Below are 20,595 nucleotides of genomic sequence, written 5' to 3'. Positions count from 1 at the left end.
TAAAAACATTTTTTTAAAGATCCTTCAATAAATGAATATTGCCTTTTCTGTCCAACTGTCCACAGATTAGAAGTCAAGAGTCTTTCACAAGAATAGGAGTTGAAATAATCGGCGGGTATGTATGAGGAGATGCAGGAATATGGAAGAGGCGAATAATGTTTTCATATACAGAGTGGTGTGGCATTATATTCTCTCTGCCTACGGATGATTAGTTAGTAGTTAGTTAGTTTCTGTCCAACAATTGCATCATGACTCATCACAGAAATATTCTTCTTCTTATTTTTTTATGAGCCCTCTGACCTCCACTGCTGGATAAAGGCCTCTTCCCCTTCTTTCCATTTCCTCCGGTTGGTTGCTGTTTGCAGTCAGTTTTTACCCCTCACAGCGACTATGTCGTCGGACCATCTCTTTTGGGGTCTTCCGACACCTCTTTTGTTCTTCCAAGGTCTCGATTGAAAAATTCTTGGGGTCCATCTTGTGAGGTCATGCCCAATGCCATTTGAGTTTTGCCACGCAATTTGTGATACCCTCTACTTTGGTTATTTTCCCGGTATCTTCATTTTTTATCCATCACGCTTAGACCAAGTATGGAAGTACCATATATTAGCAATCAATAATTTATTTAATAAAAATATTATGCATAAATGTACCCTCCGCATGTAACATCCCAATGACCACGCGTTATTTTAAATTTAAATTGTAAATTCGTGTACTTTAAAAAAATATATACATATGTTCATATCATTCAACGTCGAAAATAGTGGATTTCATTAAATATTTTACTAAAAGCGAAAGTATCTAGACCGCAACGCAGATGGGGAGATGTAGCTACTTTTGGATGGTAATGGATCCATAACATTTGATATTTTCTTAAACTTTGCAAAAGTTGACTTGGCTTAATTTAGTATTCTCCAACTTTTCACACGATAGCATTTGCTCAGTTACAACATTTCTAAGTGTTTTTTTGTAAGTAAACTTTCAGTCATATACCTTAAATTTATAAGCGATGTATGTATTTCTGCGTGTGTGGTTCGAAAACTATTTAAATAAGGAGATAAATATTTTATCTTTAATGACTGATAGTTGTTAATGAGCACATATTACGAAATAAATGACATAAAGCATTTAAATATTTTTTTAATCTTATGTTAGAAAATTATAATACATAAATACTTGGTAAAATGCTGTTCTTGATCTACACACAAAACCAGTTTTAAGTTGCTCTTGTAAAATGCAGTGATTGAATCTATGCAATATTTACAGATCAAAAATCACGTATGTTAAAAATATCTACAAATTCTTAGGGCTAACATTGACAATACACCAAAACTCGGTTATAGTGATTATAACTTGGCTTATTATAGCAAAAAATCATTGATTTCAATAGCCTCCGATCCGCTCCGTAGTGTAATGATTAGCGCATTTAGCTATCATGCTGGAGACCCCTTGACTGGCTCTTGAAGCGCAAGATTGATGACCTTGCCTTTATGTAAGCAATGCGAGTATCAATGCGATACAGTGCCCTGTATACCACTGGATATCCAACTCTTGATGATTATTTTTTAGTTATTGTTCCGGCATTAACTTTGTGGTAAGACATGATACAATGATTAAAGAAAACACTTCGTTTTGGCCAAACTAAAATATATTGGCCAAACTGCGAGAAATTTAAAGATTATAATTAAAGAACATCATAGCGGTCTTGTTAGTAATTATTTTTCGGAATTTGCAAATCATATAATAGATACTAATCACTCATTTCACTCTCATAAATTAAAATTATTACACCTTGTTCCATATAAAGGCCAAATTATGAATTATCTTGAAAATTTAGAAATCCAGAAAAACCTTAATTCTAATAATAATTTATTAAATAATATATTGTTTCAAAATTCTTCACCATTGCTTTTATATTTTACAATTTTATATTTTATATTTTAATTATTATACAGACCTGAATGATGGAAGTTTAACTTCTGAAACATGTAGTCTATAATAAAACTCAAGTGGTAAAAAACGAAGTGTTTTCTTTAATCATTATTTTTTAGGTTTGAAACATCTTAATTTTTCTGACAGAAAAATTATAAATCAGCAACTAAAAACGTACATTTTATGAAAAACGTTATGTTTGTTTGAAAAATGAAAGAAATAGAGTTTAATTTAAATGTACCAGGATAAATATTTAAATATTTTGTAAATAATGCATATACACCGGTAAAAAAATTAAATTCTCTTAACAATACAATTTTCCATTTTTCCGATTTGATTTCCCGAAAACAGAAATATCAATGTTCATTTACTTAAGTTTACGTAGACAGATAAATTAACGAGTATGTCTGAGAAATAACCTCCTTGGCTCGCTCGACTCCCATTCCATAGTCAATGTTTCAGCAAAACGGATTGACCTTTGCGAACTTGTATTTTATTTGAAAGTCATCCGGGATTACATTTGTTTGAACAACGAACGGTCCTTTCAATAGAAGTATGACTACAAAAAATGTTTAATCAACAGAACACCCGAGGCGTTTGAAATGTGATGGTAAGGGAAGGCAGAGAGGATGGAAGGTCAACACACACTCCTATCTTCCTGAACACCAACTGATACATATTATAATAGATTTATTTCTGGATTATTGATCAGGCATTGAATAATTCACATTACGATGATATATCAATATGTATTATGGGTATCTCAACTAATACAAATCATCTATCATTTTTAAATACGAAAAAAGATGTGATCATTCAAGGGCTTTTTCATTTTAAACTCCTGTGGAATATTATGATATTTTAGGTCGTTAAACTTCCATCTTCTTTAGTATAAAAACGGTGTTTTTTTCGTATCACTTAAGACACCTACTAAGCGATGGATCTTGAAGGTTCTCGTGCATGTCAGGCTTATACTAGCGAGTGCTAGTATGCAAACTAAGAGATCAGGAGCCAGAAGACTGTACAAAAATATACATTTATTTTTATTAAAAAATAATGTTTTAATTATAATTAAACCATTTTTTTCTCATTTTTATTTTTCCTATCTATAATTCCTTCTTCGCTTTCTTTCTTATCCAATAGTAATAGTCTTTCCTCCTCAGCTCCTGTACTTAAGTCATATAATTCCCAAAATATGTATCCCAATTTATATCCAAGAATCCGGAGCACAGAAAGCGTGTTTGGTATAGACGAGATTATCATTTTAATTAAGGGATTTTTTACGGATATGAAAATGGAAAAAAATTCACGACGAGATCAAAAGTACTAATCATTTAAGGAGCTCGACACATCCGAAAACTTTAGTTGTCAAAAGTTTGATTGATTACTTTCTGGCTGAAAGGGTGTTCATATCATCTTATTCCTAATCATAATTTATTACTTTCCCAACATGTTGGATCATTTCAAAAACTCCGGAACTTACTATATACGATACTCTCAAGTTTTGTGCATGAATTAGCTTGATAAATTTTTCGAAAGTTTCTACATATTACTGTACTCGTATGTCTCTTCATAAATATTTATTACAATATTTAGGAAACAACGTTACTACTTCATTTCATCTACGAGTTCACAAGCAGTATCTATGATTGATTTGAGTAAGTTTTATATAGCAGAGACCTTTTTGAATGTATGCAACATCCTTACCGATTTATTTTACAATTAAACGAGGATTCGGACAAAAATGTAGTACAAGGTTCTTTTTTCATTCACTCATTTTTAAACCTATTCATATGTTACTCTTTTCTCAAAATTTATTTTATTTCTTTATCCCTTTTAGCAACCAGTTTAGCTCCTGGGGCGTTTATTTGTGTAAATTAAATAAATAAATAACGTAATACAATTTATACAACAATAAGGAAAAATTTTGGCCATCGCATTCTTTCAAGATAAATCGTTTAAATTTTGATACAGCATATTTTGGAAAGGCTTATTATTTGCTTAACATCCTTTGTAAATAAGTAGCCCATTGTGCAAAATATATAAAGAGAAATGAGGGGAAAAAAACAGATTTAAAATATTGTTCTACATAACTTGCCAGAGGCGGGCGGTAGACACAAAAAACAAAACTTCGGCCATTCACTAAAAATAAAGACGCAACCCTCTTGACGTCTGAAGATTTATCTCTAGGAGTGTTCATCTGTGGACCGCAACTACCTTTTAAATTTTACAATACAGCCTCCCAAAATATAGCATCGCATTGTTCACATTAAACAAAGAACGAGTCCTCGACAGGGGAGATTAACGGATTAACTGGAAAGTACAAGAGCTTTGAAAGAAAGCTTAAATGAATGCTCGGAAAGTTCAAGCAACTGCAATACATTAATGAGAACATCTGTTACATTCAAAAGCTCTTTCAACATTTTGAGGATCAGATCCTTTAACGTATATACCAATTCGTTTTTTTTAAATTCTTTAAAAAAAAATATTTATTAATTGTTATTAAACGTTGATTTTTAATTTTTGTTGAATAAATAATTATTTAAATGATATTCATGTTCATTGAAAACATAATTTTCATTTTCATTGAAAACATTATTTGAATTTTTTTATTCAACTTATAATTTATTTATTTAAACTTCATGTACATAAAATAAATAAGTACATTGGCAGGCTTATGGCTCAAAAGCGATTTCTTCTAACCAACCAAAAACAAACTAGTGACATTGATCAAATGTTTGATACTATACCTCGATTTACGGCTTAGATACGTTCCACGAAACTAGGCCGCAAAGCGAAAAGCCGTATAAGGAATCATTTATTCTAAAACACATTCATACAAATTCAATGGAATTGGTTCCAAATTTGTTAAATATCTAAAATGCTTTATCATTCAAAAGGCATTTAACTTTTGATTTAATTTTTATTAAAAATGCATACATAACAATTACATAAAATAATAACATACTCCAAAAACCAACAATAATCTATTAACAAAAATTAAACAACTTCCTGTTACATAAAATATGTGTATGTAGGTATACATAATTTGTTTTTAATGGCTCAATCTGAGACGATGAAGAAATGGTAGCCTGCAGATCACTGTCGTCATCATAGAGTGGCAGACGCTGATGAAGAGCTCCAACTTCATCATAAAACTGATTGTGGATCACAAATGAGTGCTGGATATGTGGCAACACTGAGTCAGTGTCGCGATTGCCAACTAATGGATATTGTTATATCATCTCTTCATTTTTTTTTTATTTCTTACAATATTTTGTTTTGTTATTTTTTTTAAACTATGTTTTACTCAAAGTATTACACCCACCACTGTGTCAAGCCGAAAAAAATATGATTATATTATTATCTTTCTATATTTTACTTATGTAAAAATTGTAAGGTAATAAATTTAAAAAAATTGATATATGATAGAGTTAGAAAAATTGCTCCAAATTTGTGATTCATGATAATCCAGAAAAGTATTTACCCCAAAAGTTATGTAAACGTATATATATACAAGGTCGGGTTAAGTACAATGCTGTGAAAGTATCACATTGAAGTCGATGTTACAATTATTAAATTTCATTCAAATACAGTGTAACAAGAAACCGGTATCCGTTTTCGCATAGATCGATCGTGAAATAAAAGAAATAAAAGCATTTGGCACCAATCCAAACACATTACTTTAGTACCGCCATTTTATTTTTATTACAAGAAAATTCCTCAAAAGGTCGACTGATGTGAACGAAAAATATTAATTTATTCGATTACATTGTATAAAGTACTTCGGCCATTTATGTTTACGACGAATTAGATATGATTTCGTGTTATTCGAATGTTTTTTTTTATCTTATTACGATGAAAATTTGTAAGTTCATCTGTCTGTTCTTGGAAAATATAATATATCAAGAGCAAGACTTTTTTTATTTAATCAATTACACACATTTTCCTAAATAAGTTATAATTTTTTTATGACTTATCTCGCGAAACTATTTTTCTGTTAGCAGATGAAAATACCAATAAAAATATTTATATAAAAATAAATTACATGTATTAATTTACCAAGGACATTTCTTACAATATTTTTTAACGAATTATATTTTCAATACATTTTCAGTTATGCAGTTATGGATAGCGCAGCAGAATGACACGATCTATTTTGTGTCTACCTAACTGCATTATCTGTGCATTTAATGGAGTTTTATGAGTAGTAAGTAGTTTTATCGATTACTGACTTCATGGACGATAAAAGCAGGATAAAGAGCTTTAAAGCGTAATATTCAAAATACCTCTGACGAAGTGCAGTGGCTGCTAAATTTCAATAAAATAACAACTTTATAATTGTTTCCACTTTTATTTTCTTTGACCATAGGCTGAGTTTTGTCGTTATCGACATCATTAGAATGGTCTGATAATGACAAATAAAATAAACGAAGAAAAACATATTTAGTTTTTTTTTATGAAAAGCGGTTCAACCAAGATATATAAGTACAAAAATAATATTTCTATTATTAGTTGTTTGATTGTCATGAGTAGTAATTTGTTCAATCTGGAGGTCATGACAGGACCAGTCTGGAGATGTTGATGATGATGGTGATGAAACCCGGTCACTGAACAAATAAAATAAAAGGAGAAAAAACTGTATATGGTAGTTATTTTATTTTATGAAATGCACTACTACATACTAAGAAATATCAGCATAAAACATAAATTTAAAATAGTTTTTTTTTTTCATCATAGGTAGTATTTTGTCGAATATTTCTCTGTAGACATCTGTATCGGTTATGTTTATGTCGAAAGTATTATTTGCATCCGTTTTGTATTTTTTAAAAATAAATATAAAGCTTAAAAAATTATATTTCGTCCGCCTCCGTAGTGTAATGGTCAGCACGCTCGGCTACCATTCTGGAGGTCCCGGGTTCAATTCCCAAGAGGGGTCAAATAAATATAAGTGATTTTTTTACTGTAATATTTATTCAATATTACCCTGGACTGGTACCTGAAACGGAGGGCTGATCACCTTTCTTTCGTGTGTAAACGATCGAGATAATACTGCGTTTATATGAAGCAGTGCCCTATGCACCATTGGGGTGCGGATAAGGGTTTTATTATTTTTATTATTAAAATTATATATTATATGAGGATCTTTCCAAGTTTTGGTCATGAACACGGCTTGTTTATCAGATTACCAATAAAGCTAAGTTTTGAGATAGCTAATAATACGAAGTTTTCAAATATTGCGTTGATTATTTTGAAAGGCACCTCGGGCGCTGAAGCGTTTAAGCGCAAAATATTGTACGGAAGTATAATATTTTAGTCTGGAATATTAATTCTTTAAAAATAACAAAGAGCTTAGTATTCAAATAACGTAATCTCAAAAGCGAGCGCAGAAAGTTGAATATGGAGATGTTATATATACTACTAAAGTACATATGTGAATGAATGTCACATTTTCTACTTACAATAAAGCAGTCGGGTAAAAAATTTACTTATGTGGATATGAAAATATATTACAATTGACATCTCAACAAAGATAAAGAATATAGAAGTCTAGGTATTTATATTGTTAACTTACTGTCATTAACTTGTTTAAGTGATCACTTAATACACGTGTAACATTCACCATTCTACCCATGATTGACAACTACACTACTTAAATTTTAGCAACTTGTACATACACATGAATATATTCTATAATTGATATGTTTATTCATATCTGAGTTCTCGGAAATATCTATGGTTGAGTTGAGGTAAGGTTTTTATTTAACAGCGATGACTTACCAACGCAAATGTATGTGAGATTCTTCTCGAATTATTTTACACTATGGAAGACGCCGGAAAATGTGGTTTTTAATTTTTAATTAAACTTATAATTTGATCAGTTATGTTATTCAAAACATTTTGAGTATGACAGATTTGTGAACAAGGACTTAAACATAGTCAAAATGATATGTTTGTTTCAATTGTACATGCCTCTTGGACATAAATAAGTCAAGTATTTTAAATACAGATTTGGTAACAAAATATCTATATTCTGTGATTTTGAAAACTTTTTTTAATATTATCATATAAAATATGATTTTATTTTTCCCAAACTCTTTTAATTATAAGGTTTTTTTATAATAGGTACCAATTAAGTAGTAAAAAGCAATATAACACTACTCCTTATCATTCATCGACTAAATCAATATTAAAGTGGTATTACACAAAGTGAACGATGGATGATAAGGAGAGTATTAAATTACCAAACCACAAAGTTAATAATGCTTTTAATATACAAAATAAAGTAAAAAGTTAGTTTGTATTCTGCATAAACTTTTCAGTTTCCGGATTTTCCGTGTACTGTTTCAATGAAGATGAGAAGTTTTCAAGACTTTTGCTCATAACTTTATGCTTACACGTAAGTAAATGAACGCGTTCAGTCAACTGAAATTGAAGATATATTTTGTCAACAATGCAATGTGAGCCCCTAATATGTAGGAGAGTGTAACGAGGGAGTTTCAAAAAGTTCGTCGAATACGGTTACTGCCATACTATGCAGGCGGACAAAGCAGATAACAGTCGGTTGTTATACCATATGTTGGTCTCTAATTCAAATATGCATGTGCGAAGGCACGAACTCTAGATGACGACCCGTTTAACATACGTGGACTAAATTATTACCGACATGCGTTGTAGCGGGTACACCGAGGAAAGAGATGGGCAGAGGATAGAGACGGGTGGGAGACTGATCATGAAAGAAGCAAGCATCACAAAGATTGTGACTCTCGCAAAAGATGGAACAATCCATTGAAACATATTTAAATATAGATTTGAGAATAAATTAAAATCTTTTAAGGCCCAACATATGTCAGATAGTTACTTAATTTTCTTTAAACCTAGGTAACATTTGACATAAATGATTTTTTTTTCTTAAAAACAGTTTTTGAATTGAAAAAATAAGTTTTTCCTCGAAATAAATATATGCTTTTGAAAGGAAAAGGGTTTGTGAAAGGTAAGGAGTTAATTTTTAAATATATATTCCAAAAAATAATATTCTAAAAATTTGACGACTGGCTCTCAGCGCAGCTAGATATTTAATGAATCTAATATTGCGAGTAAGACCCTAAAGATGTTGTTATTTCAATTATTTTTTTGGTTCGGTCATCATTTATTGTTAAAACAGATTCTTAAAATTGTATAATGTATAAGGGCTTGAAAATGTATGATGAGATGCCTGAACGTATGAAGTTTGAAAAGAGTCTGAAAGAATTTTAAAAGGAATATTTGTTTTGCATATTGTAACAAGATAAAAATATATATTTGATGAAAATTAAGTGTACAATATAGTTTGTATCAAATGTAATATAAACTAACTAAAGAAATAAAATAATAAATACAATATATTCGAGCATTTCGTTGTTACTTAAATATAAATACAAATCGTTGCCGGTAACTTTTAGAAACTCCTTCGTACACAGAATGTGTTCAATTTACAATAATGTTGTTCCAACTCAGTTGTCTGTGTACATTATCGCGATATTGAATATTTTCTTTCCCGGAGTAAACTCAATTTAAAACCTTTAGCCGTATTGTTTGTTGGAATAGCGTTTCTGTGTTCTCGACTCGCGCCAGACTTAATGGCGGCGAATCCGATTCCGTCCTCCTTCGGCGAGAAATGCTTATCACTGGTAATCTGACTTGACTGAGTGCTACATTTGGTGCCACATATTACGAATATCGATGTATGTAAATTCGAACATTATTTTTACTGAAATGTTCCTTGGAGATTTTCGGAGCTTCAAACTGTCAGTGTAAAAATACAGATATATTTTTATTTTTCTCTTCGTATTTTATTCAAACCTGATATTATATTATCTATATTTAAAAACTAGACAAGCATTTTCTTTCAGGAAATATTTTTTGTTTTTGACATCTCAACATAGATGAAGAAGAATATGAAAGTCCGGGCATTTTCAGAATTTAAGACATGTCAAAGGCTAGTTAACCATTCTACCCATGATTACAAACCACACTACTCAAATTTTTAGATGCCATAGATACATGATTCATCACATGACGTCCAGTAATTGAGTTCACAACAGCCATCTTTGACTAAATTACTTGGTATTTGGAACTATCAAGAAGAAGCCGGATTTGTGATCAAGTATTTGAACACACTCAAAATGCTGTTAATAAAATAACTGGTCATTATATAAGAAGCATCAAAATAAAAATAAATCGTGTTTTCACGCGTTTCTCAATATGTAAATAATCCGGGTTTGGATCTTACATACAAATAAAAGAGTCTCTGCTAAAAATTGATTTCTTAATCTTATCACAGATGGCTGTTGTAAACTCAATAATAGAAAGACATGAGATAGATCATATAACAAATTTGAGTAGTGTAGTAACCAATCATGGGTAGAATGTTGTATGTTGCACCTGATGAGAGGGCGTAAGCCCTGTAAATGCCCAGACCCAAATATTCTTCTTCGTCCATGTTGAAATAAAAATGTCATATAATATGATTTGAATTTTTTCAGCATTGTGGTTAAAGGGTTAAAAACAGTTAACAGAAAGAAAAGTAATGGGGGCTGAGGGAAATAAAAAAAAGTGGAAATCAAGAATCCAAACAGTTTTAAACGCGACCGGAATGTCAACAATGAGACGTGAACTCTGACCCAAGAGGGTAAGTTGTTATTCTACATCTGAGCCGGATCTACCGTGCAGGGAAGGAGGTTCTTAAGCTTTTAAAACTAAAGTGGTATATTATGTACAGCCCATATATGGGTATTCAAATGGTTTTCACACCACCAGACTGAAGGGTTGTACCTTTTTGTAATAATAGCCCTTTCGTTATGTTGGGTGTTCAAAATCGTGGATTTTTAAGAAAAATTATATCTATATTCAACATTTTGAGTGTCCGAATACTTGTTCATAAATCTGTATTATCTTCAATTATTTTTACTAAGAATTTGAGTAGTGTGGTTGTCAATCATGGGTAGAATTAGTGAATGTTACACTTGTGTAAAATTATCACTTAAACCAGCCTATGACAGTCGTAAGCCCCGTAAATGCCCAGACGTCCATATTCTTTTTCATCTATGTACATATGTTGAGATGTCAAAAAAATATATTATTTATATTTAAAGTATTTATACTGTGGTCAGTCATTCTTACTTTTTTTACAATAAATGTTAGTTACATTAATTAGTATATAACAACTCACCGAGATTTTTATCTACCGGTTTTGAGAACATACAGGTCTCTTCGTCAGAACAATCATTACAACAGCATGCTAATGTGATAATTTTCCGGTGATAAATTTAAATTTTCTGAATAAGAATAGATTAATCAATTCTTTGTTTATTTATTAACGGTACGCAAATACCCTTGATAAAATTACTTACCATCACGTCGCTTCCTTGCAGGGGCAGGCAGAGACAATAGAACGCCACATCATTCTGTCTTTGAAAATATTCCTCCCCTATTGAAAATTCATGCATCTCTTTAAACATACCCGCCGATTATTCCGATTCTTGACTTGACCGGTAAGTACTTGATCTATTTGACAATGCCAAGTTTAACATTGTCTTCTTCTGCTTCTATTTTCAACTTCGTTTGCCTCATAAAATATGTTTTGCTGTTGTCGTTCGTTCTACATGTCCGAACCATCTCCTTTTACACACCTATCTTACTTTTATCGTAATACATATCTCAGCCTAGCGTGCTTTCCTTATTTCACCATTCGAACATCTATCGGAAATATTGTGTTGCCGCACATTCGTCTGAGATATCGCATTTTGAATGCATTCAGTCTACTTTTATCCTCATTTTGCCAAGTCCATGCTTCACTTCTGTACATTAGCGACGGTATCGAGACTACATTGTGTACATTTTTCAATTATTTATTTATAATGGGAAAAATTGTAATTGATGTTATAGTGGAATATTCATGCAGGTAAAGTAGGTATACGGCGATATGGAGTATATTGCTTTGTATGTTGCCTGTTGAGCCAGATCAGATTCTGTTGCGTTATGCAAACTAACAACAAGAGTATCATTAAAATTCCATACTCCATACATTCCACACTGCCTAGGAAACTGTTCAATTAGCTCTATACACATTGCCAGTTATCCATCAGTCGATATTCGCATATCTTTGTACCATATATTGGGGTTTGTTTTAAGCACCATTGATATCGACAAAATTCGTACCTGCAAACTCAACATTTATGTTTGAGAACATGATTTTTTTTATAAGTCAGGAATTACATTTTTGAATACCATGATGTAATTAATATTTAAAACCCATATTTACGATTCATACATATCACAGAACTAAACATTTAAATCATAAAAATGGGATCATACATGTTTTTACAATTTATAATTTTAACACAGCTATCGCTACGACATGGATTTCCTAGCGCCTGAAAAAGTCCTTTCGTGGCCAAACTACATATAAATATTTCAGACGCCTTAAGTTCATTAAAATCATCAATCACCGTAAGAAAATATGTGATTTCACTGTTTTCGTATTTTTTTATTAAATAAAACCCTTAATGATGATATTAAGACGTTTTAAAAATAGATGGCGGAATGCATTTCCAGATAATCAATGTTACCGATGAAAATTACTGCGTATTTTTTTGTTTCATCTTTGCACGTTACCTACTTAATTTATAATATTTTATATCAGCTGCTTTGGGTTTTTCTGGGATAAATAATTATTTAAGTGAAGGTGCATTTGAAGACAAGGATAAAGAGGTAAATGAAATATTATATATTTATATATATATATATATATATATATATATATATATATATATATATATATATATATATATATATATATATATATATATATATATTTATATATATATATATATATATATATATATATATATATATATATATATATATATATATATATATATATGTATATATATATATATTTACAAATACATATTTTTTTATAACATATGTACATGTTTTTATGCTTTACGGTATGAATTAAATAATCTTTAAACTATCATAATTGAGTTTGATTTGAGTTTTACGACTATTGTATGGAGATGAATCCTCCCGAAAATACGTATCACAAGCAAAAGCGTTTCAAAACGAAATGTTAATATATTTTAAACTTTAATTATACAGAATAATACCGAGTACCGGGCAGTCGATAACCAAAGTAACTCAAATTCTACATACACTCGTACTTTCTATCAATAACTGACCGAATTAATTCCTTTTTTAATGCGGGAGGAAAATGAGAATGAGAAATTAAACATGAAAAGGCACGAAACAACAACTTGTAAATTACAAAAATATTTTTAAAATATAATTAAAATACCATTAGATAGTGGTGATGACAATTTATGGTTTTTAAATTTAAAGCTTAAAAAGTAATAGAACCAACCACCATCAAAGAAAAATACCCACGTATATCCGGTTAATCATTTTGAGGATATCCTGCTTGAAATACAAAGGAAGTCATTTCACAACAAACCACGGTTTAATTATGTTTATTTATTTGGTGTTTAAAGGATTTTGATTTAAAAATAGTCTTTAATGTTTTTGACATCGCGCAGTGGAACAGAAGGCTTTGAACATTAAGGAAAATCCAAAAATAAATGTTGAAGTAAATTAAGCTATTAGAGCTTATATAAAGGATTGTTTTAACGTTGGAAGCATGGTATTTGGGCGTACATATACATATATCGCTCACTTCTTTCAGCAACGTCATATATCAAAAATCGTCAATTTTCAGTTGTACATATTTTCGGAATGCCCAGAAAATGTACTATATCCCAGCAAAAGCGGCATATTTTAAACTTAATATTAACCCGCTACAGGACAGAAAGTGTTGTTTTTGCATTTGAAGAAAAGGTATTGTGAAATTATTTTTAAAAATATTCTAAATATTTTTCAAATGGAGACAAAACCTTCAGGTTTTAGGTCAGTTTTTTTTTATAAATGTCGTTGTTGAAAGGAGTGAGCGATAGGTATATATATATATATATATATATATATATACATATATATATATATATATATATATATATATATATATATATATATATATATATATATATATATATATATATATATATATATTTATATATTTATATATATATATATATATATATATATATATATATATATATATATATATATATATATATATATATATATATATATATATATATATATATATATATATATATATATATATATATATATATATATATATATATATATATATATATATATATATATATATATATATATATATATATATATATATATATATATATATATATATATATATATATATATATATATATATATATATATATATATATATATATATATATATATATATATATATATATATATATATATATATATATATATATATATATATATATATATATATATATATATATATATATATATATATATATATATATATATATATATATATATATATATATATATATATATATATATATATATATATATATATATATATATATATATATATATATATATATATATATATATATATATATATATATATATATATATATATATATATATATATATATATATATATGTATATGTATATGTGTGTATTCTTTTCTTTTTTTGCCCTTATCCGGAGTTAATGGTGCATAGAGTACTGCATTGTTTATAAGTCTAATATCACCGCTGGATAAAATTAAAATATTTAAAGCGGTTATGGATAAAGTGGTGCAGAATGATATAATTTCCCGAGAAAGTATGACACAGACTGTTTGTGTAATTGTATTGACTTTGGAAATACGTAGCTTTCATTTGCACTTTGTGTTATTTTCTTATACCTGTTTATGTCTTCCGTTGCAAAGCTTATTTCACGAGAACAGTGGGGGATTCCTTCCGCGCCATTATTTTTGGATCATGCACTTAACGTACACTCGTACTTACGAACTACGTGCAAGAGCTATATCGTAAGAAGAGTCGAGGTTATCCGAGAAACGTGTAAGAAGAACATTTGCTGCAAATTGAATGTTACTATCAGGAAAGTATAAACAGTATTTTGAAATAAACATATTTTATATAACACTCTCCTCATCATTCATTGTTCACATTGTGTAATACTACTTTAATAAACACTTATTCGATACTTACGGTTTAGGAAAAATTATTTCATCATCAGGTCATTAAAACAAAATTATAACGGTCTGAAATTTACACAAAAATTTAATTTAGATTGAAAGAAAGAAGACATATAAATCACTGTGGGAATATTTTTCAAAGTGGACTTCAAGTTATATTTGGATGTTTATTTATTTTTATTTTTATAAAAAATCAGACCGTAATAATTTTATTTTAATGACCTGATGATTGAACTATTATTCCGAAACCGGTAGTCACGAATTAGTGTTTATAAAGTGGTATTACACAAAGTGAACGATAAATGATAAGGAGATTGTTATATTAACGTACCACAAAGTTAAGAATGCTTTAAATATATATTATGAACCTAAATTTGTAAAACTTTATAAACTTTATAAAAAAAATTGAGTAAAGTGGTTAGAATGTTGAACGTAACACGAGTGTAAATTGATCACTTAGCCTGCCTAGTAGGTTATAAGCCCAGCAAATACCTTGACTTCCATAGTCTTCTTCATCTATGTTGATATGTCAAAAATGTAAATATTAATTGGTTATTTTGCGATGTTTCTTTATTATTTTTACCTAAGTTGGCATAACTTATTTCCCAATATTGAATGAAGATACCACTTTTGATCTCGACTTCAAACGATTACAAAAGAATCTATCATCAAATTTCGTTATTTTTTTTCAATAAATTTAAACGCTATATCGATATAAACTTCGATAAAACAAATTTGTATAATATATTTAAAGTCATATAATATTCATCTCTTTAGAGTACTACGGTAGAGAGTTTTAATATCTCCCCCTTGTACGAGTAAGATGTAAGTAGGTTGGTAAAGCGCCTCTGGGAAAATGTTCGATGAAAGGTTTTAAATTCGTTTTGGGAAATGAAGGCTTCGCAGTACAGGTAACCGTGTCATACTACCCTATTCGCTACGATTTCATGTACTACATATTGAAATTCTAGCAATTTACCAAAATAAATACAGTTAAACAATGTTTGCAGGTATTTTTTTATGATGTTTTTGACATGTTTATTTCGGTGTGTACAATTCGATGAAACACACTCGTAAAAAAATATATAACATGTAATATGGCGCTAATTTAATTTGTAGGAAATAATTAATATTGATCTTCTATCAGTATGTATGACATCAAGTGTATTGTTTATATAAATATTTATAAGTACCTACATATGCAGATTTTCATTAACAAAAGTGGTCAGGTCGGGAGTCTTAATAATTGGCGAATATGTATGAGGAGATTGCATGGACGTGGAAGAGGCGAGGATTGTTTGCAAAGGTAGATTGGTGTGGCGTTTTAATCTTTCTGCCTTCTGGTTAGTGTCTATGTGTGTGTGTGTTTGCTCAACAGCCAAGACCCGTTTCGTTGAGTTGGAAGCGACATCTAGCGAGATTCTGATGAATTTCCTTTGTAACATTGTATCTGAGAGAATGTGTGTCATTTTACCAAATTGAAAAGGGTTGAATGGAAGGGGGTGGGGGGTGGTCGGTGCTGGGCGGCGCTGGTCGGCGCTGGGCGGCAGCTACTCCCCTCAGTAAACTCTCCTACAGATATGTTTAATGAATTCAATGACGTTGACATGGTCTGGGAACAAATATTAGTTATTGAATTCAATACGGAAAACATATTGAGTAACCATATCATCTTAAATTGTAGCAGGTGAAATTATTCTTATTGTTTCATGTTTCCAGCGGGAGTGAAAATAAATATTAGTGATTTTACACTCTAATATAAATTAACTCCCTGAAGCAGAGGAGTGATAACCTTGTCTTCTTGTAAGTAACGATCAAGGTAACACCGCGTCAGTACGACGCAGTGCCCTATGCACCATTGGGTGCGGATAAGGGTAAGAAGAAGTTTCATGAAAAATGTGCAAATGCATTTAAAAAAACTGAAGTGGTATTGTTTCATTGTTTGGATAATTCAATATTTTTTTCCATTTACTCCTTTTTAGTGTATTTTATCATGCTTGCAGACAGTTTTCTGATAAACAAGCTTCATAATTATAAGCATTTTGGTATTAACTAAACAAAAATATTTACATATAGTTTATCTTGAATTTACTCACCATCTGTGAATAAGCGAAAATTTCATTTGAAAGATTGATTTCTCTCGATTGCGACTTGACTGATTAAATTTTTCTTCCGAAATTCGTAGCTTAGCGTCTTTTAATGAAGCTGTATTTTCCTTCAGCGGCAGTAACCGCGTGCAGTTGACAGTAGCGGCAGTAATATCTAGCTTAATTTAGGGCCACCAAAATCATACAGACAGAATTTGTTGTGAGACATTTGTATTATTTTTTCCAGAGTGTCAGAAACAGGACCATCAAAATAATATCGTAAAATGAGTAATGTGATATAAGAGTACATTGAAACTTCGGATTACAAACGTCTCTGGTTACGAACAATGTGAGACTAAAACATGATCAGCTTAAAGCATTTGGTGTTTTCATAGAAAAAAAATCATTAAAATATTTAAAAAATCAATGCATTTTTTAAAATCACCATGAGTTTTGTGATGGTCTTGGTTTTCAAAATTTAAAAAAAAAATTCATACATGTTGAAATATTAATTCTGATATTTTATAATATTTTATAACCTGCGAAAGTTAATTTCATTTGTACCAAAAAAACATATATTTTGAGATTGATTGAATTTTCGTCGATGAATAATTTTCATGACTCAAATTGAATATACAAAATAAATACAAAATACTGGGTGATTGGGGAGTCCCCTTATCTTTTGGTTAAATGTCAGTCAAAAATTTGACGGCATGTCATCGCATTGAAAAGATAAAATATTTCCGACTTTTATAGGAAATGCTTTTTTATGTATATGCCGATTTGAAAAGTAACAATCGATTTCACTTTCTTTTATAGAATATAAATGAACGTACTTTTGAGGGTATTTTTAGGACAACTCTATTATACGAATTAGTATATTACTATACTAATTCGTATAAACAAATTTTTATAACGATTGTTATTTTATACATGGTTTGTTTATACAAATATTGAGAGTCCTTTTCTTTGAAAGCACTTTACTGATCGAACATAATTGATCACCGTTTCTTCGAAACTTTTGGCGTAAAAGCTCACCATTTATCTATCACATTCCAAATACGTATTGTAGTATTGGTATCTATAACTCCTCCGTTGGAGAGTGGGTATTATTGTGGAGTTTTACTGATATCTTTTGCTCACAAACTATTAAAACCCTAAAGGGTGTAAGACAATAATTTTATTAAAAGAGTAAAAAGCTTTTATCTAGTCGTTTAGTAAATAACACAAATGGGGGTGTTTGGAAATAGGATTTAAAAATATGGATATTTCCATATCAGCATCATCGTTACCAAAGGTATTATTTATATGACCAAATATAATACATACATAGATACGTATAAAATAAGCATAAGAAAATTAAAAAATAAAAATAAAAATGTAAAAAACTAAAAAGCGTAAAAAACTTTCTAATCATAATCTGATTCGACAAAACTACTCTTTTTTAACCTTATCCACACCCAATGTTTTCTTGATTGATTTTTACACGAAGGCTAGGTGATCAGTCTTGCGTATTGAATACCAGTCAAAGGTAATATAAAATAAATATTAGAAAAATAAATCACTAATGATCTCCCCTGAGAATCGAACCCAGGTCCTCTAGCAATGTTGCTAAACGCGCTAACAATTGCAGAGGATAAGAATTAAGACAGATAAAAATTATTATACAAAATTTTCCTGTAAATGTTTTCGGCGATGCAGTATTTTAGTTAAACGTTTATTTAACCTGAATAATTTTAGTTTTTGACGTAAATAAATACGCGGCTAGTAGCATGCGTCATTAGCTGGTTAGTATTCATGGAAGCAAATTAAACAGCATAAAATGTGGTTATTTTAAAATACCACTCACCTGTAGCGTCAGAGAGGGCGGCAACAGAACTTCTGCTATAGTTACAGATCCTAGCGTTGCTTGGTCTGTTTAACCTCGGTTCTTCTGCTCTCTCGGGAAAATATTAAATTTATCTGACATGAAATTAATTTTATTGTTTTTTTATGGACTACAATTTTTCCACTGAAAAAATATGATTTGACTTGTAATTAAGTAAATTGACTTATTTTTTTATTCGTCGTTAATTGACCGAAATGATTATCGTTCTAAGAAATCATATTCCTTAATTTAATACTGTTATCTTTTAATACGTTATTCTAGATGAAATGTCTTATTTATATGCCTTAACAATGGATAAAATATGTAGTTTTATAATCTATTAAACTTTTATCGCTTAATAAAGTAACGAATCGTGAGTGAATTCCAGCGAACGACGCCGCAACAGAGCTCTACGTTACCGACCGACGCTGTGCCTACAGCGAGTGCTGCGGTCGACTGACTAATGGCGCCACGACGCGAACCTGCGTCCCGACGCCACACTCTCAAACTGACCCAAACGCACAACCAGCAGGAGGCACCTATCAAAAAATGCCCAAACAACATACGCTACACTTCTTTGTGTTTTATTTGCGACCTGCTCATTGTTACTCGTTGGAGTCGATTTGATATTTGTTTTTAAAGTTTCAGGGTAAGTCGTACCTTCATTAAGGGTTAATCTGTAGCCGCGGTGGTACAATCAACAGGCTGTAGGTGGCGTGGTACTATAAAGGGCGACGATTCTCTTATCCAATGTCTCCTATATATTACAATGATACCATATCATAAAAAAACTGGCATTCCATATAACATAAATAAATAATGTTCATATTCCCATGTAACATACGTACATATAGGGGCGATAATTCCATATAGTCAGTAAAAGCTGTGCCTACTCTACCTATTAAGTAGTACCAAGCTTAACTCACTATCTACCTCACTACCTACCCTTATTAATTCTCTGTATTGTATAGTTGAATAACAACGTGTTGAGTTTATTTTATATGAAGTAATAATTTTAGTTACGCAGTTTTTTTTTAAATAAATGCCAATTTAATTTACCAATCGAAAATGGTGTTTTTCGAGACATAATTTTTAGAATTTAGTATTAATTATCGAAAAAATATATTTTTATGACTTCCATAGGAAATACTTGGCATGATTAAGTATTTCAAATACTTGAAAGTGGGAGAGAATCGGAATAATCGGCTGGTATGTATGAAGGGATGGTCACCCATCTATGTGGAAGAAGCGAAGGTTGATGCGAAGACAGATTGGTGTGGCGTTCTTTTCTCTCTGCCTACCCCTGCGGAGAATCGACTTGATGGTTAATTGTTTTTTTGTATTTGAAATATTGAACGGAGATTTATAGTATGACATACGTATTCCTATTTTTGTTTTTTTTTTACAGCGGTTGGGTAGACGCTCGACCACGAAACTTGAGTAACGGATTCGATTCCCACAAGTTATAAAATGAATTCTAGAAATATTTTTTTTCAAGTGGTCTGGATGTTTATGATGTATTTTTCGCATTTACCTTACCGATTTATATCTATCCGACATGCAGACA

At 30.3% G+C, this 20,595-nt stretch overlaps 1 protein-coding gene across 1 annotated transcript in view; it reads right to left on the bottom strand.

The window, feature by feature from the left end:
- LOC148313770 (uncharacterized) overlaps positions 1–19,490 on the bottom strand; it is a 133,963-nt gene extending 114,473 nt beyond the window's left edge. The window contains exon 1 of the mRNA XM_088278376.1: positions 19,011–19,490. The gene's annotated coding sequence lies outside the window, so the exon portion shown is untranslated. The remainder of the gene's footprint in view (positions 1–19,010) is intronic.
- Positions 19,491–20,595: the final 1,105 nt, after the last annotated feature.

This window comes from Brachycentrus maculatus, unplaced genomic scaffold (genome assembly GCF_059751285.1).
Source record: "Brachycentrus maculatus isolate JH-2025_06_01 unplaced genomic scaffold, ASM5975128v1 h1tg000005l, whole genome shotgun sequence".
In the NCBI taxonomy this organism is placed as follows: Eukaryota; Metazoa; Arthropoda; class Insecta; order Trichoptera; family Brachycentridae; genus Brachycentrus; species Brachycentrus maculatus.
The sequence above is the reverse complement of the archived record's forward strand: the minus strand, read 5'-3'. Positions and strand labels throughout refer to the sequence as shown.